Consider the following 25,765-nt stretch of genomic DNA (forward strand, 5'->3'; position numbering starts at 1 on the left):
AATAATATAGCTAAAAGAAAGTATCTATATTGATTAATTAGGATCAACTAGTATGTTAGCCCCTTTGATATCCCTGTGAAAATAAAAACTTATCAATACTATAATAAGGAGTCAAGATGCTTGCATTTAATATAAATAAATCTTCAGTAGCCATTTAAATTACCTATGTACTGTATTTCTCCTTATTTATCTGTTTTTTAGTTAGCTATTGATATACCAATAAAGTCTTAGTTCAGATTTTTTAAGAAGTTACACATTGGATATGGGCCTATGCCCAAGAATTATCAGTTGTATTCTTTTTCTTCAATTTTAATTTCTAAATTTCATATCAGCACATTTGATCCATTCTTATATGTTCCTTTTAAAATTTGATAATTAACGGTGCTGAGGCAATTTTTTTTAGTTTTCGGGTTGTTAGAAACATTAGGTTGAGTAATAACTCAGGTGAATTCTTTTACATAGTCCCTACAAATGGATAGTTTCATTTATTTATACAATTTTTTACTCCACCTCAAAAATGTCCTAATTTATCAAACAGAAGTAAAATTATAATCTTTACTTTTTGAATGGTCGAACATTGAAATGACAATGACCTTGCTATATCAAAACCATTTATACTTGGATAAACTAAGTTCTAATTTTATTTAGTTCTTGATTCCTTACAATTAAAAAATTACTAGGGGCACACACACATAGAGAGAGTGATATAGATAAGAATGATGGGATGAAAAATATTTTATTATCCTTCTCTCTGTTTGAAATTGACTTCCAAGTTTTAGTTCAAATTGAGCTAGACTAGTATTTATCCCTCTCTGTCTGCATACTTGCTCTTACAACCCCTCCTCTCCTTTGAGCCAAACAAAAAAAATTGTTCATTCTCATGTGATTAAGAGAAAAAAAAACAATATAAAATATTTAGAAAAGAAAGTCTAATACCTTCTCAGCTTGAGTAGCAGAGTGACAGGCTTCATCAAACAATTTCCTTTATAATAAGAAAAGTCAATATCCACAATTTGATAAAAAATACAAATAACAAAAACTAACAAAATATGTACAGAAATTCAGTACAAACCTTCCTTTTATTGCAGAATTCTTAGCAGTAACAACTTCTTTATCAAGTAATTTAGAAGAACCATGTAATTTCTTTGCCATTCCTGAAACACTTTTGGGTATCTAGTTCTTATGAGAATTCACCATTTGTTTTGCTGAACTTGCATTTCTCTTGGTGGAATCTAAGAATGCCCGACAAATCCAATGACATGACCGTGATGCCAAGCTAACCATGTAAATAGTGTCTTGGCAAAATGATGGGTTCTAAATTCACAAAAAAAATACCAAAATCAAAGTTAAATTACTGACACACAATAAGGAAAGAAAACTTGAACTCAAAACCAACCATAATTACCAAGCACGAAACCAATAAAATTTTGCTTGTCCCCCTCAACGAATCCTCTGCAGCATGCGTGTAATTTTTAATCTCAGCAAGGTAGGATCCATCACTACTTTTCTTTCTAGCATCTTCATAACCTGAAAAAATGTTAAAAAACATAACAGTGTTAGTCAAATTTTTAATGTAATTACCTTTAGTATATATTGTACTGCTGTAGTTAATTGACTAGAGTCACAGTTACATTACATCTGTGTAACTACTATATAAATTGGGTTGAATAATATTTCACTTCACCCTATGATATTTTCTCTCTCTCAGAATTTTATAAATGTCAACATGAGCCAGAAAAATAAAAAGATTATTTAGCAAAATAATGAAAACAAAACTCATACAGAAGAGTCTTAAGGTTTTTATCTCACTAAAAACCAAAGTGAGGGGGAGATTTCTTACAAGGGTCAACTTGGTGATGTCGCCTAGAAGACAATCTGGGATTATATTTCATTTTCCAGGTGTTCAATGATGCTGTGTTGGATCATATTGGGACAATTTGCTTTTGTTGTTTTACAGGCTGCGTCAACGTTTTGGCTTGTTCAAGCCATTGAAATTCCAATATTAACTAGTGATGTAAGCTTCATTGGAGCTTGTAGGCCTAGGATCTTCTTCATCAATGGATTCCTTTGCTCCTTGGAAGATGAATGGCAGCGGAATGGAGAAGGAAGAGAGAGAGGAGACGCCACTTCAAGGAGAAGATGAGTCTAGAAGAAGCTCACCACCATAGGAGGCCATGGATAAGAGCTTGGAGGAAGAAGGAGATGAATGAAGGGAGAGGGAGAGAAGAACACGAAATTTTGTGCTCCAAATGAGCTTTGAAATCTGAAGTTTAATATTCAAATGATCAAAGTTCAAAAAAATGCACACACATGACCTCTATTTATAGCCTAAGTGTCACACAAAATTGGAGGGAATTCAAATTTCACTTGAATTTGAAATTGAATTTGTGGAGCCAAAATTTCACTAATTATGATTAGTGAATTTTAGTTATGGTTCAGCCCACTAATCCAAGATCAATTCCAAGATTCTCCACTAAGTGTGCTTAGGTGTCATGAGGCATGAAAAGCATGAAGGACATGCACAAAGTGTGACTATATGATGTGGCAATGGGGTGTAGTAAGCAAATGCTCACCTCCCCCTCTAAAATTTAATTGGATTGGGCTTCTACCAATTCAATTAAATTTATTTCCAACCACACACATCAAATATCCACTTAGTGCATGTGAAATTACAAAACTACCCCTAATACGAAAACTAGTCTAGGTGCCCTAAAATACAAGGGCTGAAAAATCTTATATTTCTAGGGTACCCTACCTACATTATGGAGCCCTAAATACAAGGCCCAAAATTAATGAAACCTTAATCTAATATGTACCAAGATAAGTGGGCTCATACTTAGTCCATGAGCCCGAAATCTACCCTAAGGCTCATGAGAACTCTAGGGCCTTCTCTTGCATTTTTGGCCCAATATTCTTGGAGTCTTCTATCCAATGCCCTTGGGGGGTAGGATTGCATCATTCCCTCCCCCTTGAAAAGGATTTGACCTCAAATCCAGAGGTTCTTGAAACTCATGGATTCTTTCCTCAACACCTGTAAAAAGAATGAAAACATATGTATTAGTGATGTTGGGTATGTTAGAGTATGGTAAGGACTGAAAACCCCTTTCCTGGTCATCTTCCCATGAGAGAATATAGTTCCTCACCAACTCAATGAGTGGTGCTACAAGTATAGAAAAATATGGGACAAACTTTTTGTAAAAGTTTGTTAAGATATTGAAGCCCCAAATTTCCCTTATACTTGGTGGAGTAGGCCACTCAGGAATGGCCTTTATTCTCTTAGGGTCCATGGGAAGGCCTTGATCACTATTTAAAAAGTTAAGGAAAGTAATGGAATAATACATACCTTTTTCTTTATTTTCATGTTGATTATTCCTAAAAAAATTTACGACAAACCTAAGGTGTCCCACATGAGCACCTAGGTTTGCATTGAAACAAAAAATAAGAACAAACCTACCTAATGAGTCCCTATGTACACAAATCATGAAGATGTTGGGTGCATGAGTGATTTTACAAAAGAGTGTTGCACCACTCAACACATTCATTATACCACCTATCATAGGGATTTGGTGCCTAATAATACCTATTTTAGGCACCAACAAAGCACGAGGATTTAAGCTCTTGCGAACCAAACCCTCATCCAACAACTCCTTTACTTGAGGAATAACCTCAAGCTCAAGAGGTATGGCGGTGCTAAGGGATGTTTCCCTTGATAGGAGAAGATAGAAAGATTGTTTAAGAATGAGTGCTATTTTAATATCACATTTTGTTGCAAAATGATTTTCCTTGTTAACAATCTTCTTGGAGGAATCCTTTTCCTCCTTTTCCTTCCCCTTGGCCTTTGAACACAAGGCCTTACTATCCTTCTTTTTCTTTTGTTTTTCTAGTTTTTCTTCCTCATCCCTCTTATCTTTCATAGTTAGTTGATCTTTGGCCACCTGTGAAGGTGTTTGAGGATGCAACACAAATTTAGTGCCAAGATGGGTGAGGGTAATTTCATTAGTTAGGCCATTGTAAATGATCTTCCTATCAAATTGCCATGGCCTTCCTAAAAGAATATGTCCTGCCTCCATGGGAACTATATCACAATTAACTTCATCCTTATATGTCCCAATGGAGAAAGATACCTTCACTTGTTGGTTAACTATCATTTCCCCTTGCTCATTGAGCCATTGAATTTTATAAGGTTTTGGGTGGGGAATGATAGTGAGGTTCAACTTGGAAACTAATCTTGTGCTACAACAATTGCAACAAGATCCACTATCCACAATGAGAGAACAAGTTTTATCTAAAATTTTGCATCTTGTATGAAAGATGTTCTCTCTTTGGGATTGAGATAGATCACAAGATTGACCTCCAAGGAGCCTTCTAACCATTAAGAGGTCACCTTCTTGATGGGGGTAGACTTCCTCACTAGACTCTTCACCCCTTACTTCATCTTCACTTCCACTAGAGGAAGGGCAAGAAGTAGTCTCCTCTTGACTACTATAAATGTCTTGACCCTCCATGATCATGGTTTTCTTTGTGGGGCATTGAGAGGCAATGTGACCTCTCCCAAGACATTTGAAGCATTTAATGTTGCTAGTCCTTTCTTGGGAACTAGCCTTAGGGGTGTATTTCTCTATGGTCTTACCCTTATCTTCCTTGGGTTTTGAAGGTACAGCCCCTAAAATTCCATGGGCATGGTCCTTCCTTGGATAAGAGTGAGAGCCATAAGATTTTGAAGTAGGCTTTCTTTTAAGTTGTTGCTCCATTCTTATACAAAGTTGGACTAGCTCATCTAGGTCCCTATATGGAAGGAGTTCAACCTTGTCCCTCACTTCCATATTAAGCCCACTAAGGAACCTAGCTATGCTTGTTCTTTCCTCCTCCCTAAGTCCAGATCTTAAAAGGAGTAATTCCATTTGTTGTCTATATTCTTCAACACTCATACTCCCTTGTCTAAGCCTTTGGAGCTTGTCCATAAGCTCCCTTTCATAGTAGGAGGGAAAGTGCCTCTTCCTAAGGGCACTCTTAAGATCATTTCAATACTCTACTGGAGGATCCCCATGAATCCTTCGTTCCCTAACAAGGGAAGTCCATCAATAGAGGGCATACCCTTGAAAGCTAAGGGTAGCCAATGGAACTTTTCTCTCTTCGCTAATATGATGGCAAGCAAAGAGTTGTTCAACCTTCATTTCCCAATCTAAGTAAGCCTCAACATTATCTTTTCCATGGAAATATGGGAGGCTAATGTTAACCTCTTGAGGCCTTTTATCCTTTTCTCTTCTTTAGGAGTGATGTTTAGTATATGAACTATGACGCCCTCTATAATAGTCGCTAAGTTCTTCACTTAAACTCTTGCAAAAGTCATGACTACTATAAGAGGCATGTTTTTCTCTTTTCATTTCTTTCATTATTTTTCTTCTTTCTTCCTCTCTTATTTTCTCTCTTTCATCTTGACTTATTTCTTCCACTCTTTTTTTACCTTTTTCTTTTCTCTCTTGTTTTTCTTTCCACAACTTAAAGGATATCAACTCATCTAATATCTTATGCAAGGGGTCCTTAGGAGTAGAACCCTCACCATTAACACTAGATGAAGAATGAAGACTCATGTTGGTTCCTAAGTTATGGTTCTTTCTTGTTGGGGGTTTGAAAAAAAAGGTAAAAGAAACTATGGTTGAAACTAGCCAAAATAAACACTAAAAGAGGTGTGAAAGATAAGGTAAAAACTAATTGGTAAAAGGCAAGCTATCTAGGCGGTTTGACAATGGAGGGTAAAAGAAATAAGCTATGAAAGTAAGCAAGAAAAGCAAACTAGGTGGATCCTAAGAGTGTTTGGATGACCTCATTTAAGGTTCCCAACAAAGCACTCACTATCCTAAGGGAAAATTGCCTAAAATTATTACACACAAATGGAAGTAGGGTGACCTAGCGGAGGCTCCCAACTTACTTCCAATGAAAGGCCTTTTTGTTACAAAATTTGAAAGCAAAGCAAATTGCCAATTACAAAATTACAAAGAAAAAAAAGTCCTCAATTGTGGTGGCTATTCTCTCTTTAGTGTTTCACTCAATTTGAAGTGCTTCTTAGTCCAATAGCTCTTAAGGTGGTTGGCCCCTTTCTTCTTGACTCAAATTCTTCAAGATATGGCACCAATTCTCCTTTCCAATTCCCTATATGGCAACTCACAAACAAGGAAACAAAGAGACAAGCAATAACCAAAGAACAAAAAAAATGAAATGAAAGGTAAACCAATAGAGTTTTAACAAGACAAATTTTCAAGGATTATTCAACAATTAAAGCAATGAAAAGCACAAAAAAGCAAGCTAGGACTCAAAGAGAAACCTAGAATGGCTCTAGAGTAGAGTAGAAAAACTAAAAAAAAAAAGACTCAAGAAACCTCTAGTTTTGGCACTTGTTTTCACAATAATTTTCAATTTAAATTTCAGAACTAGAATTGGTATAAAATAGGCACCAATTATAGAACAAATTTTTGAGCCAAAACAACAAGCACACTTCCCTTTCACTTTTTTTTCCTGGACACTGATTTTTCTGCCAACTTGTGTGATTTTTATTATTTTTTCCTTTAATCCAAATCGCTTGGTTCTTTTTTTATAATTTTTTTCCAGATGTCTAGAAAATTCAGTAAAATTTTCAGTTCAAAACTCATAGTGACCAATTCCCAGTAATTTATACAATTTTGTATGTTCAAGCTGCCAGCACCAGCGATTTCAACCTAGAAATCAAGAGTAGTGTTTATGTTGCTTAAGGCTTGGATAGTTACAATTTGTGTTTGCTTATGCTTAATTATCTTGAATAACACAATTCAAGAGAGCTTAAGACTTATTTGATTCACAAATCCAGCCACAACTCAGCATCACAACTCAACTTCATCATAGGCATCATGTAGGAAACTTAGAAAACAAAAAAAAAAAGTTCAAGAACAAGACTACTTCTAGGAATTGATTTAGAACATGTTATGAACTAAATAACATGCATGAATTAGACTCAAAATTCAAAAATATAGGCTAAGAATGACTAGAATACATGAACAAAGGTATCTAGAATTCAATCAACAAAAATAAAAATTCAACACAAACTTAGAACATAATGTGACAATTACTATGACTAAACATGACTCTAAGACAACATGGATTAAGTGATTTACACTTAGATTTTTGTGTTTTTTTTTTCTAATCAATATTTTGGAAGAAAATTTAGATCTAAGGTTCAGCACAAGAATATTATGAATGAAAAATGATAGAACCTAAAATCAACACAAAAACAAGATTCAAGAGTAGATCTACAAAATTTGAACCATGGAAATGCAAGAACAAGTGTAGATCTAAGATTTAATCGGTTTATTTTTTTTTAATCTACTCTAAAAAGAACCAAACCACAAGACAATGGAGGATATACATGGAGAATAAGATGAAGAACAAGGAATTAAAGAGAATTCACCGAACAAAAAGATAGAGGAAGCAAAAGAACATCACCTAGATGAAGATGCTCTTGATACCACATGATGTAAGCTCCATTGGAGCTTGTAGGCCTAGGATCTTCTTCATCAATGGATTCCTTTGCTCCTTGGAAGATGAATGGCAGCAGAATGGAGAAGGAAGAGAGAGAGGAGACGCCACTTCAAGGAGAAGATGAGTCTAGAAGAAGCTCATCACCATAGGAGGCCATGGATAAGAGCTTTGGAGGAAGAAGGAGATGAATGAAGGGAGAGGGAGAGAAGAGCACGAAATTTTGTGCTCCAAATGAGCTTTGAAATCTGAAGTTTAATATTCAAATGATCAAAGTTCAAAAAAATGCACACACATGACCTCTATTTATAGCCTAAGTGCCACACAAAATTGGAGGGAAATTCAAATTTCACTTGAATTTGAAATTGAATTTGTGGAGCCAAAATTTCACTAATTATGATTAGTGAATTTTAGTTATGGTTCAGCTCACTAATCCAAAATCAATTCCAAGATTATCCACTAAGTGTGCTTAGGTGTCATGAGGCATGAAAAGCATGAAGGACATGCACAAAGTGTGACTATATGATGTGGCAATGGGGTGTAGTAAGCAAATGCTCACCTCCCCCTCTAAAATTTAATTGGATTGGGCTTCTACCAATTCAATTAAATTTATTTCCAACTACACACATCAAATATCCACTTAGTGCATGTGAAATTACAAAACTACCCCTAATACAAAAACTAGTCTAGGTGCCCTAAAATACAAGGGCTGAAAAATCCTATATTTCTAGGGTACCCTACCTACATTATGGAGCCCTAAATACAAGGCCCAAAATTAATGAAACCTTAATCTAATATGTACCAAGATAAGTGGGCTCATACTTAGCTCATGGGCCCGAAATCTACCCTAAGACTCATGAGAACTCTAGGGCCTTCTCTTGCATTTTTTGCCCAATCTTCTTGGAGTCTTCTATCCAATTCCCTTGGGGGGTAGGATTGCATCAAGTAGTGTCACCTTGATTGGAGTTTACTCATTAATTTCATTTGATTTGGTACTGCATTTGCATTTCTAAGGACTAGCATTGGTGCACACCTCGGATTAAAAGCTTCTAGAGCCTTCTTCTTAAGTTTCACTACTTCTATCTTCAATGCTCCTATGTTGTTCTTTGATTCAACCCTTGTAGGAAGGATTTTAACCCGTGTAAGATTTTTCATTCCCACTGGAAAAGAAAATCTAAACAATTTCCCGTCATTACTATTTAGTATTCAATCTTGTTCAAAATTTTGATAATTTTTTTCTCTCTCGCAAGCATCATCAGATTTAACTATTTTAGACTTTGATATACCCTTTTCCATCACTTTTGTAGCTTCTGTTCCAATTTAAATTTTGATGATAATTGGTATAATGGTTTACGTAACATGGCAAGTTCTCATTGTTGCTGTTCCAGCAATGGTTGCATCAAAATATGTTCAGGTTTACGCACTTTCTAGTTTTTCTTGGTTTTCTATTTGTTGTCCTTGCTGGTTCATAAAGCTAACAAACTTTTAATCACTTGGATTAATGGAACCACAAAAGCTCCTGTCATGAATTTTGCAGCTGAGACATCACTTGGATTGGTTACTATAAGAGCATTTAATATGGCAGATAGATTTTTTAAAAATTACTTAAAACTTGAGGACACAGACGCGGCACTGTTCTTTTATTCTAATGCGGCCATGGAATGGTTAGTTTTAAGGATTGAAGCTCTTCAAAATTTGACAGCCATCACTGCAGCTTTGTTGCTTGTTCTAGTTCCTCAGGGATACGTTTCCCCAGGTAATAATTACATGAAAGATAAATTGCCAAGGTAAAGCTTTGTGCAAGCTATTAACAAGCTAATTATTCTTGGTAATTCTCTTGGTCTGTGCAGGCCTTGTGGGGCTATCTCTCTCTTATACATTCACCTTGACAGGAACCCAAATATTTTTTACTCGATGGTATTGCAACTTATTAAACTATATTATCTCTGTTGAGAGAATCAAGCAATTCATTCAGCTTCCAAAAGAGCCTCCTGTCATTGTGGAGGACAACCGGCCTCCATCTTCATGGCCTTCCAAAGGCAGGATTGACCTTCAAGCCTTAGAGGTAAAGTTGCATCCTTGTATTTCCTTAACTTTCTCTCTTTATTTTAGTACCGTCAATTGGATAGATCTATTCATGTCTGATAGCTTTTTTTCGACATTAATTGATTTCAGATAAGATATCGTCCTAATGCTTCATTAGTGCTTAAGATATATTACTTTATTTCTTATGATAATTTTCTTGTAGAAAGTTAGTTTATTTTTTTTTCCTTTTCGAGGGATTACTACAATTGTTATTAATGATGATGGTGGTCTACAATTAACATGTATATTTCAATATCTGCTTGATATGGACCAGGAAATTTAAACTAATGATATGGATCATGGATAAGCCTTGTGGGTAGACAATCCTTGTAGCCTTGGCTAACAAGCCACAGTTTAAAATATGACATGGCCAAGTACAATAGTTACACTTGATGATATGAGTATAAAACCAATAAATTTAAAGTTTTATTTTAGTAGTATACTTTTCCCCCTTATGATGATAGGAGTATAAAACTAATAATTACAAAATGTAATATATTTTTTATTACTAATATTTCTTATTAAAATTATATATATATATATATAAAAGTCATATGCAAATGCGAATATGCTTATAAAGATAATAATTTTCAAAATATGTTTGCATAAATTAACATAATGCAAGACATGTGTGAATATAAAATCATTTGAATATATATTAATTTTGATAATGATTTTTATATATTTTTACATATTTATATACAAATCCTCTAATATATAATTATACTAAATAAAATAATTGAAAATACATGAAAATCATAATCAAAGTAAATTGCATATTGTAAAGTTAATACTTGTGCATGGCTAAGCTTATTATATTAGTTCTAATAAATTTAAGAGTTTGCATTATTTTCCGTAAGTTAACAGTTATAGCTAGCTATCTAACATGGAGATCAACTAGTTAGAATGTTAGTTTATAGCTCTTCCCATTCCGTATTAAGTTAATTTTGAGACAGTTAGGTTTAGAACATTAATATAATGTATTTTGAGGAGTAGCTTGAATTGTAACTAGTCCAAAGTCTAAATTTTTTATAATTTACAATATATAACATTCATAAAAAAAACTATATACATAATGTTAATATTGCTATATTATAATCACAAATCAGATTAACTCAAATTTGTTCCATATATTTTAAGTATTAATTAGGTCGAGTTTGAGTTCAAATTAATAAATAACTCTATTAAAATTTCAAGTCAAATAGGATTAAAGATAAACTTGTCTCTCAACACCCTTACAACCTATCCTCCGATTATCTTAAGAAACATATTAGATAAGCTAGGTACAAAACTTGTTCTTTTTTTATAAAAAAAAAATGACAAAAATTGGATGAACATTATTTAATCAAATGTTAAATATTAGAAGAGACTATAGAGCTGAAGTAAAATAAAGTTGGGGAATGGGGATTTAGCTCATTGTATAGCGCTGGCTTCTTGTGAGTTTGCGGGTATTGATACCCCATATCTCCCCTGGTGCCTTACATTTTGCTTTATCTTATTTATTTTTATCATCATATTTGTACAAAATTTTCTTGACATGTTTTTGGCTGCCAAGATCATTGAGAAACATCAAAGAAATTTGGTGTAACTACACTTCATCTATCTAGTTTGAGTAATAAAAAACTTGTTTCTATTTCATTTTTGGCCTAAGTTTTTAAAAGATTTAATAAAACAAAAAATAAAGCAACTAAAAGCATCAATATCGTTGATGCAAATGTTACTTTAATTTCCTACCGACACCACTTGCTCATAATGATATTTTTTTTTAATTAATTTGCAGGATGCCTCAAAACATGTTTTCCACATTGTTACCGATAGACTCAATTACGCAGCAATGACATTAAGAAAATAACTACTCCGAGGCCTATCACAGGCACGGTGAGAGACTTTTGGCAGCCATCATGATGAGTGCTCATCCACACTCCAAATATTATCACAGTAATGGCCAAAAGTTGCACAAGGAGAACATGAAAATAGCATCAACAGTCACAGAATTAAAACAAGACAAAGGGGGTGTTAGTCGATGAATACGACTAACTTTTGTGTATAAAACCTTTGTATATTGTATCAAACTTTCCCAATTTATGGTTGTTTTGTAATACTATAAGTACTTTTTGTTAAATATAGGTAATAGATAATTTATACTTTTGTTTTGTGCGTTTAATAATCAATTTCTCACAATTTCAGGTTAAATAGGCAACTTTGGCAAAATGTTGTTTTTCACTCTTTCGCTAAGCCAAGCTGCTGGCTTAGCGAGAATTCGCTAAGCGCAACCTTCAGTGGCTAAGCGCAAGGAAGAATCCAGAAGAAGATGAGCTATCAAGTTCGCTAAGCGCACCGCTCTAGGTCATCAAGCGCACTGCTTCAGCTCATCTGCTAAGCAAAACAAGCGCGCTAAGCCAAAATCCACTTATGCGCGCTAAGCGATCCAGATCTGCGCTAAGCGCACGAACTCGAACAAGGCCACCTATTTAAGCCTGAAATCAGATTTGCAAAGGGAGTTTGGCATTTTTCTTGAAGAAGCCTCTGCATGCACGAGAGTCTGGCCTTGGCTTGAAGCTTTTGCATGTTTAGGAAGTTCTAGAGAGAGAAAGGTCCAAGTTCCAGAGAGTTCTGAGAGATTTTGCTGTGTGAAGATCTGCAGAGACGCGAGTTCGAAGCGGAAGCCGTTCTGAGAGCTTGAGATGAGTTTGTGAGTGATTGTGAGATCCTAGAGGTGAAGGAGACATCCTCACCTCTTGTTTTTTTTTGCAGTCTTTCATCTTGTTCTTCTCTTTGTAGTAAAGGAGGTTTCCGGACTATGGAAAGCTAAATCCTCTGTTGGATCTTCCCTGTAGGTACCTGATGTAAATATATTTCTATCTATGTAATGATGTTTTGTGTGTTCTTTGTGCTATCTTTTTTTCATTCCAGTGTACTTTTACCTTGATCACGTAGATGCATGCTTTGTTAGGGTCATTCAACAGTGGAAACTAATCTGATTCTAAAGTCCTTGATAGTACGGGACTAAGTTGTTGTGCTATCACGAGGAATTGGGGTACAAGAACTTAGTTGTGTATGTGTGTCTTAATGCGGTCTTGGTTGAGTTTAGTCTTACAAGAGGAATCTGCGGACGAGGCTTGATCAGGACTAGGCTAGGTTATCATGAGGAATCGGGGTCTAGCAGTCTAGGAGACAGCATAGGAACGCATGAGCATTGTTAAATAGAGAACATCCTTTTTAGCATCAGGAACCTATGAGGAAGACCAACGCATTCTCTACTTGTTTTTACACAGTATGTCTCTTTGCGTGATTTTCTTTCTTTTTGCCTAGATAGTTTAAATACCTGTTCATAACCACAGTCATATTTTCATACCAGACGCCTATTTATCGAAATAGCTTGCCAGATAACACAAGTTCCCCGAGAGTTCGATACTCGATTCTTACCATTTTATACTACTTGTGCGATCCGGTACACTTGCCGGTTGAGAACAGGGGGCAAACCTCAAAAGGGGAACACAAAATCGTTCTCCAATGATAAGAACCATGTAATTGCTCATAAATTAATAATGAAAATTAACAAAAATAAATTACCATTAGTAAGAAGTTTGCGATGCGAACTAGCGATAGTTCCTTTCTCCGAACCACGCGTCACGGACACCGCCATGGCTACGATAAGAGTCCCACCACCACCAAAACCTATCGAACCCTAACAACCTCTCCCCGACACTGTTAACTGCTCTCATCATTTCATCTTGGTACCTCTCTCTCTTTGAAGCGGAGAAGCTTCACCACCATATCTTCCCCTTTTGCCCCACTCTGCATGCTCCCCTGACGATGGCCCTCTCTCTCTGCCCGGAAATGCACGTTGTTCCAAAATGCAGGAAGCGAGTTCATCGCCCTGTCGACCTCCACGTACACATCGCCATCCCTCCCTCCGTCACCCCCCAATGCCCCCCCATCGGCACGTACTTCTCTCGTCGGAACGCTACCACGTTGTTCCCCTCGTCCCCCGCCTTCACATATATCTTCGCCCGGTCGAAACACCGCATCACCGCTGGCACACACTTCTCCTTCACACTCGGAGTCTCTTCCTCACCTTCGTCCACATTATCCTCTCCCGAAAACTCGTATTCACTGTCGCTTTCAGGTTCGGAATGGGAATATTATTTGAAAACAACAACGTCTTCTGGTTGGTTGGGTCGTTTTCGATTGCGGAGGAAGCGGGTGACCAATGCCGCCGTTTCGGAGAGCTTGATTTCGGGAGAGGAGAGAAAGGAAGGAGCGAAATAGTCGTGCTTGAGTTAGGGTTGCTACTGGCTGCATTTTGTTATTTCCAAGGAAAAACTAAAATAAATAAAATAATTAAATTTTATAACTTCAATCAAAGGCGGTTTTTAAAAAAACCGTAGTAGTTAGATTGACTAACAAAGACGGTTATTACAAAACCGCCTTAAGAAGGTTCACATCGAAGGCGGTTGTATAAAACTGTCATAGCTGGGTTAAAAAACTTTGCTTTATTTTCAAAAATGCCACCATATCATTTACTACATCGGTTTTTTATAATTGATGTAGATACAACGACGTGAAAAAGAAATTTTCTAGTAGTGTAACTACACTTCATCTATCTAGTTTGAGTAATAAAAAACTTGTTTCTATTTCATTTTTGGCCTGAGTTTTTAAAAGATTTAATAAAACAAAAAATAAAGCAACTAAAAGCATCAATATCGTTGATGTAAATGTTACTTTAATTTCCTATTGACACCACTTGCTCATAATGATATTTTTTTTAATTAATGTGCAAGATGCCTCAAAACATGTTTTCCACATTGTTACCAATAGACTGAATTACGCAGCGATGAAGATGGGTTTTTGGTGAATCCACCTAGCAAGGCAACCATTCAAGTTCAAGACATGTTTTTATAATTAAATATATGTAAGATTAGTTACAAATATTATTTCATCAATAAAATTAATTGAATTAAAATTACTACTAAGATCCAGCTAATACCTAGTCATTTGGCTATTGTTCTTAATGGTTCTATTCAGTATTGATTACAATAGCATTGTTTTTGTAAAGAAAATTTGCCATACGTTGATACCGTAGTGTTTGATGATAAATTATTAACTCTGTGAATTTTTTACCTGTATCTATAATTAGTCTATAGGGTAGTTAAGATTGATTTCACTCATTAAGTGTTGTAAATGCGGGGTTGTATTTCTTATGGAGCATTAGGGGAAAATGTTATAGTGTTGTGATAAATGTTTATTCATACGTGTGTATTGGCATATGAGATTGTCCTTTTTTTCTGCTATTCATACGTTTTTTTTTAAAAGCACATTCTAAGACGATTTTTCAGACAGTTATATGAAAAATCATCTTAGAATGTACTGAAAAACCATCTTAGAATGTAGAGACATTCTAAGATGATTTTCTCAGACAATTATCTAAAGAACCATCTTAGAAAGTGTATCATTCTAAGACGGTTCTTAACTAAGACCTGTCTTAGAAAGGTACATTTCAAAGACGATTTTTAGTTAAGAACTGTCTTAGAATGATATATTTTTCCAAGACGACTCTCTAGGGAACCGTCGTAGAAAGTGTAGACTTCCTACGACGTCTCTTACAACGATAGTTAATAACCAATGTAAAAAGCACAAAATAACTGACGTAAAAACTATTTTTTGTAGTAGTGTTTATTGAAGCGGTGTGGTGATATCACTATTTTTGTTTGATTTCTGAATTGTCAAATTGTTATCACTTGATTTTTTTATGTATATTAATGTTTACAATTTTTTTTGTTTTACGCTTGTGCATTGACCACTATTTTTGAACTATCACTCAATTGTTATCACTCGAACTAAATGTTTGACCCAAATTATTCTATTCTCGTGGCTTGCAATCTAAGTTCTATGTACCACGTACTCTATCAGTTCTTTTATATATATATATATAACATATAAAAAAGTAAAGTAATAAAACAAGATTAAATTAAATGAAGTTATAGGAATTATTGACTTGATTTAGACAGTTTTTAACAGCTAAGAAATCATGCTTTAAAATACAAAATAGAAAATCAAATTTTAGTGGTAAAAAATTGTCACAAATTATGAATCTCTTACTCTTTGTTTGGCTCACACCATGTAAAAGGATTAAAAAAATATTTTACAAATTTCATAACTAAAAAGAATAACTTTAAATTTGAATGACTAAAAAGAAAATGACTCAAATTTAAAAAACTAAAATTATATTTTAAGTCTTATTATAATTCATGATTCGATGGGTCTAATCATAATCTACAACAACAAAAAAGAGAAATAATCCATTTTATTTTAGAGAAAAAGGGAACTTTCTAAACAAATATGTACACAAACTAATTTAATGTCCCAATATTCTAATAAAATAGTATTCGAGACATCACTTATAACAAGCATCTTACAGAGAAAGAGCCAAATTACTTAGAAAAAATGTACCATACCAAGGAAATGCTTTGGAAGGAAAAGACATAATACAGTAGGAATGAGAGTAATCCATTTCCCAAGTTCTGTCTTGTATAACCCATTAACCGCAAAAGGAAATAGAATGATACTAATAAGAAAATTTTGACATTAGAGAAACTGAAGGTATGAAGTTGAAAAAAATAATGCATGACAAAGGTAGAAGACGCCAAAAATCCATTAACATGAAGGCAGGCTGAAGAAAATGTATGGAATGAGTAGTTATGTAAAAATGATAGTCCTCCAGTCCCTGTGGTTCAACATCAACAAATAACTTAAGTGCACAAATAAATTTTATCAGTTAAAATGCATAAAAACTTTGAGCAAAAGAATTTCTAAGATTCCCCCCTTGGCATACACGTCAAACAAATAGAACTAGTACTTACAATGGAAGAGCAAATATGAAGTAAAATTTAAAGTGTCTATAACAAACAACATTAGTTATTGAGCCATTTTATTTCCTACTCTAATATATTGGATACAATGTTATCAGTGAACAATTCAAATTTAAATGGTGATAACAATAGAAGATGATGGATCCCCTAGCATTATGCCCTGCAAATTTATCATACATATGACAGTAATTTATGAACTGCAAGCTCACATAATAACATGCAATGGTGAGAACATGTCTATTTCTTATTCTCTTTTGTGAACTGCAAGCTCACATAATAACATTAACCTAAGCCTATAGGATTAGGCGCAGCTTCCCGCCCTTGAGGCTCATGGCCAAAGTTTAAAATTACAAATGTTCAGTTGTGATGCAATTAATTACCGAAATTGCAGGCACATGTGATCTGAAATTGCAATTGCACTATAACATCAATCTTACCATGCAATGTTAAGGTTTTTGAGAAATCTACACTACTACAAAATTGGCTTTCTACATCGGTTAAATTCACGTTTCTACATCGGTTAAATTCGCGTTTCTACATCGATTTTCACGCGTCATTGTAACCGGCATCGTTGAAACAGCCACGTCTTTCTACATCGGTTGAACAACCATCTTAGAAAGGCGCGATCCAAAGACGGGTCATGAGCCACACCCGTCTTAGAATTTTGACCATTCTACATCGGTTGTCCTGACAACCGATGTAGAATGTCCAACGTTCTACATTGATTGCGGTTGTTAAACGTTGTAGGTTGCTACCCCATGGTAATGCATTCTACATCGGTTTTGCGTAATAACCGATGTAGAGTATCCATCAATACTACATGGTTAACTTAATAACCGATGTAGAATTATTCATTTTTTTTATTTTTTTTTCCTTTTTCTTCATGAATGGCAATAACAATGCAAATATAATTAAATTTTTCAGAATTGAAAAACGTATACAAGACAGAAAGCACACATTCACATAGACAAAAGCACACACATGGACATGTCCATTACCACCAATTTTCCATTGGGCTCCAGCTTAATTACTTACAAGACATAAAGCAAATATGCAATTACACACCATATATATATATATATATATATATATATATATATATATATATATATATATATATATATATATATATATATATATATATATATATATATATTGCATACAACAACAACAAATATGCAATTACACACTATATTTGCAATAAGAAGCGAGACTAAAATTGAAAGCACTTTTGTAATTATAAGGGAAAATATTACTTATATAAAAGAGTTAAGAAGGATGGATCCACAAAGCATTAACTCTTATATTGCATACAACAAATATGCAATTCGATCCAAGGTATGTCCTCCAAGGTGCGACCATTTCCTTCTTCAGTTGGGTCAATATGTCCTCCATAGCTAATTGTGCCATCTCCAATGAGTTGTTCACCACGTTCAAGCTCCTCCAGCAATCTAAACTTCCAAGGAACTGCATTTAAACATACCAATATTTAAGACAAAATGGGCTGAATTGTAGCTTAATTGTTTGCTAGGTTGAACTACAATCCTTTTGGGGAAGGGAAGGGGGGGGTGCTAAACAAAATTTTAGTTGATATATAGTTTAGTCAAAATGATAAACTAAACTTCAGAATAATTGTAACAAAGTATATGTCAAAATATACAAAAGTTAACTAACAAATCTAAAATCTTAGCTAAGAGCCTAAGAACATAGTTTGTCCAAAGCCTCATTAGAGCAGGAACATCTTCATGATGAAACTTGATCAAAATTCAACAACAAAAGAATACGACAACAAGAATAACATAGCAAAACATGTAAAATATATGTAATTCAAATGCCCAAATCTTCTTCAAGATACTTGCATGATGATTTGTATATGGAACCTCGTATGACAATACAACTTAAAGCATAAGGAACAAAAATCAACAAGAAATTTGTTTCCACGTTCATTTTTTTTAAGAACTAAATTGACTCAATTCCAAAAAAAAAATTCATGCACCATACCAAAGTTTTCATATGCTAATAATAAATTCCTACACAGCTAGATTCACCTAGGAGAACTGCAAAACATCAAATAAATAATTCAACTATTTAATTGCTGATTTATTTGCCTCTTTAAGAGAGTTTTATAAAAATAGACAAATGAAATAGAAAAAAGAGTCTTATATATTTAAGTTGGGAAGGAGTACATATTGAAGATAAAAATAAATGATTAATTTGTATGTATTAAGTACGATTACACCTCATTGTTATCTATTTAAAAAACTATGGCACAATTGTTTTTTATATATAACACTCTTTCCAATGAGTTTTTGGTAATTTTCTTATCTACTTAATTTAGTTTTCTAATTTAGAAACTAAAAATAGTTCTTATTTCATAATATAACATAACATCAAAAGTTATAAGATTAATTTGATGGTTAAAGAGAAGAAAAAAATTATGAATTTAAATTTCTCCTACTAACCTTTGCCGATAAAAAAAATTAGTTAAAAAATTAATAACTACACAAGTGTTTATTGTGAAGCTTAATTTCTTGATTCATGTATATATATTGAGAGCATGTGCACAATAATAAAGAAAAATAAAATAAAATACTGTAAGACTCCATCTTATATTCAAATAACATGAAGCTGAATGTTTTCAAAATAGTTTTGACAATGATTAATTATGAGAAGAAATCTCTATAATTAAGGCGTCAATATGCCCAATTTGGCAAGTTATAAACTATAAGCATGAGGTTTTCCTTAATACGTGTTATGACATACATATAGTGGGGTGATTTCTTAAAAACAAGGCAACAACATAATCACTAATCAGATTGCAAAAATTATGGATTAGTTAATAAACTGAACTTCTCATTCCTCTTGATTAATCGTGGCATGTTATCCCTTTAGAAATGTCTGTCGGGGTTTAAGGGAACTAGAACGTGCTGAAGCAAAAAAAATTAGAAGTAAATCTTCAAGTTTGTTAATTAGTACGCACTTACATATGTATGTGTATTCGGTTTGTTGTTGTGCTTGAAGTGCAGTTCCCAGTCATTTTTTGTCTTCATGACACAATGCCAGTGCCATTATTAGCTTAAAGTTGAGACAAACAAACATTAATTAACTAGTAAAGAAGACATAGGAGTAGATGACAAATTAAAGACTAAAGAACATGCAATATGAGATTAGTGCTTACCATTTTTGCTCTGGTTAAATTATATATGCATGAATGTCAAATGTGGAAAGAGATATAGTATATCATCTAGAGAAAAGAAATATGAAATCCCCATATATTGATCAAGTTAGCAGCCACATTCAGACAAATTAATTTGTATAAGGCCTTTTTTATCTTCCAACTACATTCCATGTAGCCACAAAAATGTTGTTTACAGAGAAAAGAGACACTAGTGAAAATATGAATAAGGCCTTTTTTATTCGTAAGAAGGTAAAATCAGAGAAGCAATATACCTATAATTCTGCACATCTATAATTCGAGGATGGTCAAGATTCATTTTTGCCTACCTCACCTGATCTGTGCTCCTGCTAAACTTTTTTGTTCATTACAATGAAAATTTTATGCAAAAACTCAGCATTTTAAATAGCATCAAGATCTTTAAATGGACATGGTTCAAGAAATGGAATGGGGGTAATTCTATACCTATTTTGCTCTTTTTGATTATGCATGGTTCTCTCTCAGAGAAGCTATTCCTACCTCTATATTCGATGTCACCTCCTAAAGAAGGAAATCAATGTTCATTCCCCTGGTTCATTACATCCGCATATTGATTGTCTAAAGCTTCCACAATGGCCTTTTCAATATCAGCAACGACTTGCTGCCATTTTTTTCAAAAAAAAAAAAATCAAACTCATTCATCAATCTTTTGTGCATCTCATTCAATAACACGTTGAGAATCAAGGAATAAAAACTCAAGTGCTAAAATATGCCATTTCAATATGAGCAATAATATTTTTTACAAAAAAAAACAACCTTGGGATAGGTATTTTGCTTATAGGAGAGATCAAAAGATGAAAATGGAAATGGATAGCATCTAAAATTCACTGGGAAAAAAGGGGGAAGAAATATGCAGGACAAGGAAATAAATAATAGGAACTGGCATACATTCTCTAAGACCAAGGTATATTCCGGCCAGCGGAAAATGATGACCTCGTAGTCTGTCAATGTCTCCTTCAGCCGCTCATACATATCATCAACAAAGGGAGTAGTAGAATGTTGTGTTCTAACTCCTGACCATTTCACCTGCAACAGCAAAGCATTTAGATTTTAGACAAACCCATTGTCACAAAACAATTTATTACTGAAGAGATGCAGCAGTTAACATATGACCAGTTTTGAAGTATCCTTCAAAATCAAAAGGTTCATCGGTGATGATGGGCCCATCGGTGGTGATGATAGGCCCATCGGTGGACAATATATGAGGAAGGCCCGTAATCTATTGCAAAGCTTTGTGTTGTATATGGAAGCAACCTGGGAAGATACTAGTTGTCAAATAAATTGATATGTGAATATAATTAGCAATTGATATCATTAAAAAAAACTCAAGTTTCTCTAACCTGGAAATAATGACAAAATGCAATTTAAGCCTCAGGAGATAAGATATCATGAAGAAACTTGTAGAGTTTAGCAGCAGGTTCCAAGGCTGGTGCTGCTTGACCCGTTGCTGGTCTGAAAACCTCTATGATGCCCGAGAAAGAATACTCATCAAGTGATTTATAATTCTCAAAAACATGTGTAAGTATCTGTTTAATTTGATCATTGGTCTCTCCTAGTATTTGGTTCTAGAGATGAACAAAAATCATACCATGTTAGACAAGACAAAAAAATCAATGAATTTAATAGTAAGCAAATGAGATCAATTCAAGTATATTGACTGCATCTAAAATATAGTACATTGCAGTGAGCAGTTGAAGTTATATCACTTGTGAATTAAAAGATGACAATGATACCTCCTGGTGGCTGAAAGAAGTCTTGTTATTGCCCTTCATGATAACAGGTGCTAGCAGGTTATACACCAAGTTAAGGCAGTCTGCTGTAGGTGTAGCCACATCCATGACATAAGATAGATATCTATTTAAACAGAATGTTATGAACACCATTAGTATCATTAGAAAAACGTCAAACTAGACATATAAGAAATCAAATATTCAGGGGAAAAGTGCAAATCCAATTCACATTACCGCAGCTTGGTATATATCTCAGATACCCCATAATAAGATGCAAACTATGTCAACAACCATTTCCATGAACCGTGCAACAATAAATTCCTTTGCTGAAATCCCTGGATTTTCATTGCAACTTCCAAAACTAAGTCATATGCAATTGTCTCTGCTACAGAACCATACTGGGATTGCAAGAAAAGAGAATAAAATATGAATGTGTGAGGCACAAAATAGAAAACTCAAGAATTTAAATATTATGCAAGCAAAAAAGATATAAACAAACAATAAAATTTAAAAAGAATGGAATCAACTTTTGGAGTAGTAAAATAACCCCAATCAACATAGGGTCTAATTACAGGCTCATCATTTTTCATGTCCACCACTATCAAGTCAAATGAAAAGAAAACCCATAGTATGGTGTAACTTACACCTTACCTTCATTCAATGATTGTGAAAGAAAAGCTAGTGATCTGGAATTAGTTGTCTGTGTTAGAACCAGAACATTCCTCCCAAGCTTCATTGCCCAAGTCTATGAAAAAAAATAGAAAAAGAACAACACTTCAGAATTCACTATGAACACAGGTGAGAAAAGGATAATATAATTTATATTTTCTTTCAATTTAACATGGAAGAGAACCAAATCAAGAATTAAAGTTTCTCAATTTATATTTTCATCCCTCTCCATCCTCACCTTGGCAACCCTAACCACACTACAAGTCCCCGTCCTCATGAACAGCATGGCGGACGAGCAGGCCCTCTCCACCTGCTCCTTCCAGCTCCCCTTCTTCAGGTCCACCGGCACCGAAATCTTCCTCTTCTTGAAAAAACTCTTCCCCAGAAGCCGCGGCAGGAGCGGCACAATGCTCTTCTCTGCAAAAAACAAGTCATAAGAATCATAGAGTTTTCGCTTCGCCTCGAAGGGGCGGTAATCGGAGGCGAGTTTCGAGAGCTTTAGGACTTTGGGGACGGGGACGGATTTAGACTAGATTTTGGCTTAGGCCTGGGCTTTGGTGATGCGGGCCTTGTTGGGCCGATCATCGAGGATGAGGCACTGCTCGGAGAAAGGGGAGATGAAGGAGTGTAGGAGAGGAATCTTGTGAGGGTTAACTCAGGATTTTGAAGGGATCTTCTTCAGCGTGAGGATCAGGTACACGAATTCTTCGTCTTCGTCCAAGAGTTTTGGTTTCTGAATCTCTAATTGGGAGCGCCGCCACTTGAGGAGAGCATCGACGGCTTTGGATACTGTCTCGGGGCTTACATTCTCAGAAGCCACGAGCGACGTCTAGGGTTTAAGGAGAACGCTATGTTGTTAGGTTTCTTTCGACGCTTTTGAATGCCAAGGGACGGACACCATAGCCTTTATGAAAGAGTGTGGATAAGAAATAATGACGTTGTTTTAATAAAACTCATTGTAATTTTTTTTACCAACACAGATTTTAAGGCAATTTTTAATAATCGTCTTAGAATGTGTGTCGTACAAAACTTTTTTTTAATAAATAATTACAAAAATGTCACCGGTTCATTTAGTACTATTTTCTAGTAGTGCTACAACAACCACGATCATGATTGCAATTTAAAACCTAACATGGATTGATATAGAGAGAAATAAAAAAGAAAAAAAACCAATGTTTTGTATTCTTCGACAGAGATGTATTTAAAAATAAGGAGTGTTATCAGTCAGAACATATGAGTAACAAAAATCATAGGTAGCACAGAATAATCGCAACACAGCTTGGCAAAACAAATTACGAAACTAACATAAGAAACACATACAAGGCACAGGTGGCGACGATAAGATTACACTCACTTCAAAACACAAATTCTAAAATTGTCGCACTCAAAATCAACTGGCAGAGGTAATTGATTGGATCATCGTGTTAATTCAAATTTAACTACCAAAGTCTAAATATATTAATAAAAAAATTTAAAAAATTGTTGGTTTGGATCATCGTGTTAATTCAAATTGAAAAAAAAAATCGAACTAATTATAATTAGTTTTGTTCGGATTTAAATGAAAGGAACTAATTCACCGTACCAATTCTAATTAAATTAATTAGTTTAGTTCAATTGTCACGATGAAAGTGTAAAATAATTCTATATATACTGTTATCTAATAAAAAACTATAATTAATATAATTTCTAAAATAATTATTATAAAAACTAATAAATTTATTATATATATAGTAATAACAGTATAAAATTAAAATCTACTTACATCAATTTTTTATAAATTCATCTTATTTTCTGATCACAATTTATCTTAGTATTCTTATTTATGCTATTAATATATACTTTTTTCTCAAGACAATCACATTGGAAAAAAAATATTTTTTCATCGTCAGTCACATCTGAGGTTGATTTTTGATGTCGAGTTATAATTTTAAGTTGTTCATGTTAGTCAACTTTAAAGAAGCAAAACTAGATAAAACATTTTTATCAACTTTTCAACCATTACCTTAAAATAACGACTTATACAGAAAAATTATTCACCATACGTCTAACATAATTATTCTAAAGAAATTTTATACTATCAACAAATAAAAAATTATCATTCGATAATTATTATAAAAATTAATAATTTAATTATATATAATAAATTATGATTGAATAATAATATAAAATTATTTTACGCTCCTATCGGATTATAACATATTTTCTCATTTATTTTTTTCTTTTGTTTCATTTCTAATTTTTTCTCTCTCTCTCTCTTTTTTTCATTATTTTACCTGTGAATTATGTCTATTATATTTTCTCTGTTTGTTTTTCCTCCTTATTTATCTCTTCTTTTCACCTAAAATTGCTGTTTACAAAATTAAATTATACAACCGTGAATTCAATAATAATAAAATAAAAAACATAATTATTATTCTGCAATGCTGAAGGAAGGACAGAGGATAAGGATGCTTTCAGTGATTCTTTTGCGTTCGATGGTGATGGAAGGTAAGGCCATAGGATAAGGATGTTTCACTAATTTATTTATTTTTTTATAAAGGGATGTTTCAATAATTTAGTCCAAGCTGCTATATTATATACTACTATCAAACAAACAAGCATCGAATTGTTGTCTATCTATTAAACAAGCATTCAGTTATAGAGTTGGTTGGGAATATTTATTGAACCGCATGCTACACGAGGGTAAACAATTATTCCCTTGGTACTTGATAAGAGTTAAAATATTGGACTGAGGTAATATTTTATACATTAATGTATTAAATTTTATTATACTTATTTTATCACTTCTCTCTCGCAATATGGTATTAACGTATTATTAAGAATCCAATAAAAAAAAACATATTATTAAGAATAATATGAGGAAATTCCACGACAAGATGATAATGGCACGAGTGGTTATAAGTCAATTGAAACAGAAAAATGAAATTGATGGAGAAGGTATCGTTTTCAAAGTATGAGAACAAAAATATATACTAAAATCTATAAAAAAAATGATTAAGTAAAATCTATAATTTTGAATTCTGATATTATTATCTATCTTTATTCTTTGTCTATGTATAGTTTTTTTTTCCACTTCCAATCCTGTACAGATATATACTCGATCGTCAAAATACGTAAAATGAGAAATAATGGTCACTCCATTTTTAGGATGTATACATAGATGGAAGAAAAATAGAAATTAAACAGGAAAAAAATAAATATAATAAATAATATGATGAACAAAATAAAAACGAAAGCCAATTAAAAAGCTGAAAATAAAATAAAAATAAGACATGAAAAGTGAAAACTATAATATAAAGCTTCAATTCTTTTTTTTTTTTTTGGTGAAAATATAAAGTTTCAATATTTTTGACGCCATTGATGATGCATATATACCAAACGCACATGATAATATGATATGCTACGGTAACAATGCATAACCATCATGATGTCCTCTAGACAAGTACTTCTGAATTTAATGCAGTTTAACACGAGTTAAATGGACAGTTAAATACTGGTGGAAATTAACCACGTACGTTTCACGTTTCATCTCATTAACTATGTACGTACTTATATTTTTAATAAAAATGAGTAGTTATTCAACCACAAAAATGTTGAATAGTAATACGGTACGTAATCGTATAGTATTCAAATCCTCTATATAACGTGCATTTGTAGAACAATATGCATCGTCAATTCAACAGAATTAA

The 25,765-nt window shown here is 33.7% G+C and overlaps 2 long non-coding RNA genes across 5 annotated transcripts; both read right to left on the minus strand.

Moving 5' to 3' along the window:
* Positions 1-1,163: 1,163 nt before the first annotated feature.
* Positions 1,164-1,515, minus strand: LOC102662224 (uncharacterized). Its single transcript, XR_415201.3, has 2 exons — positions 1,406-1,515; positions 1,164-1,314 (listed from the first exon to the last, which is right to left on the minus strand). It is a non-coding gene; the product is annotated as an uncharacterized lncRNA (long non-coding RNA).
* Positions 1,516-17,640: 16,125 nt separating this feature from the next.
* Positions 17,641-22,966, minus strand: LOC121175135 (uncharacterized). Of its 4 annotated transcripts, none has more exons than XR_005892269.1 (9): positions 22,315-22,966; positions 22,059-22,152; positions 21,642-21,805; positions 21,411-21,531; positions 21,018-21,139; positions 20,791-20,931; positions 20,566-20,703; positions 19,448-20,278; positions 17,641-17,930 (listed from the first exon to the last, which is right to left on the minus strand). It is a non-coding gene; the product is annotated as an uncharacterized lncRNA (long non-coding RNA). The 4 variants fall into 4 exon arrangements; XR_005892267.1 differs by having other exon boundaries at positions 21,018-21,242; XR_005892268.1 differs by having other exon boundaries at positions 19,448-19,538; positions 20,158-20,278; positions 21,018-21,531.
* Positions 22,967-25,765: the final 2,799 nt, after the last annotated feature.

This window comes from Glycine max, chromosome 7 (genome assembly GCF_000004515.6).
Source record: "Glycine max cultivar Williams 82 chromosome 7, Glycine_max_v4.0, whole genome shotgun sequence".
Taxonomy (NCBI): Eukaryota; Viridiplantae; Streptophyta; class Magnoliopsida; order Fabales; family Fabaceae; genus Glycine; species Glycine max.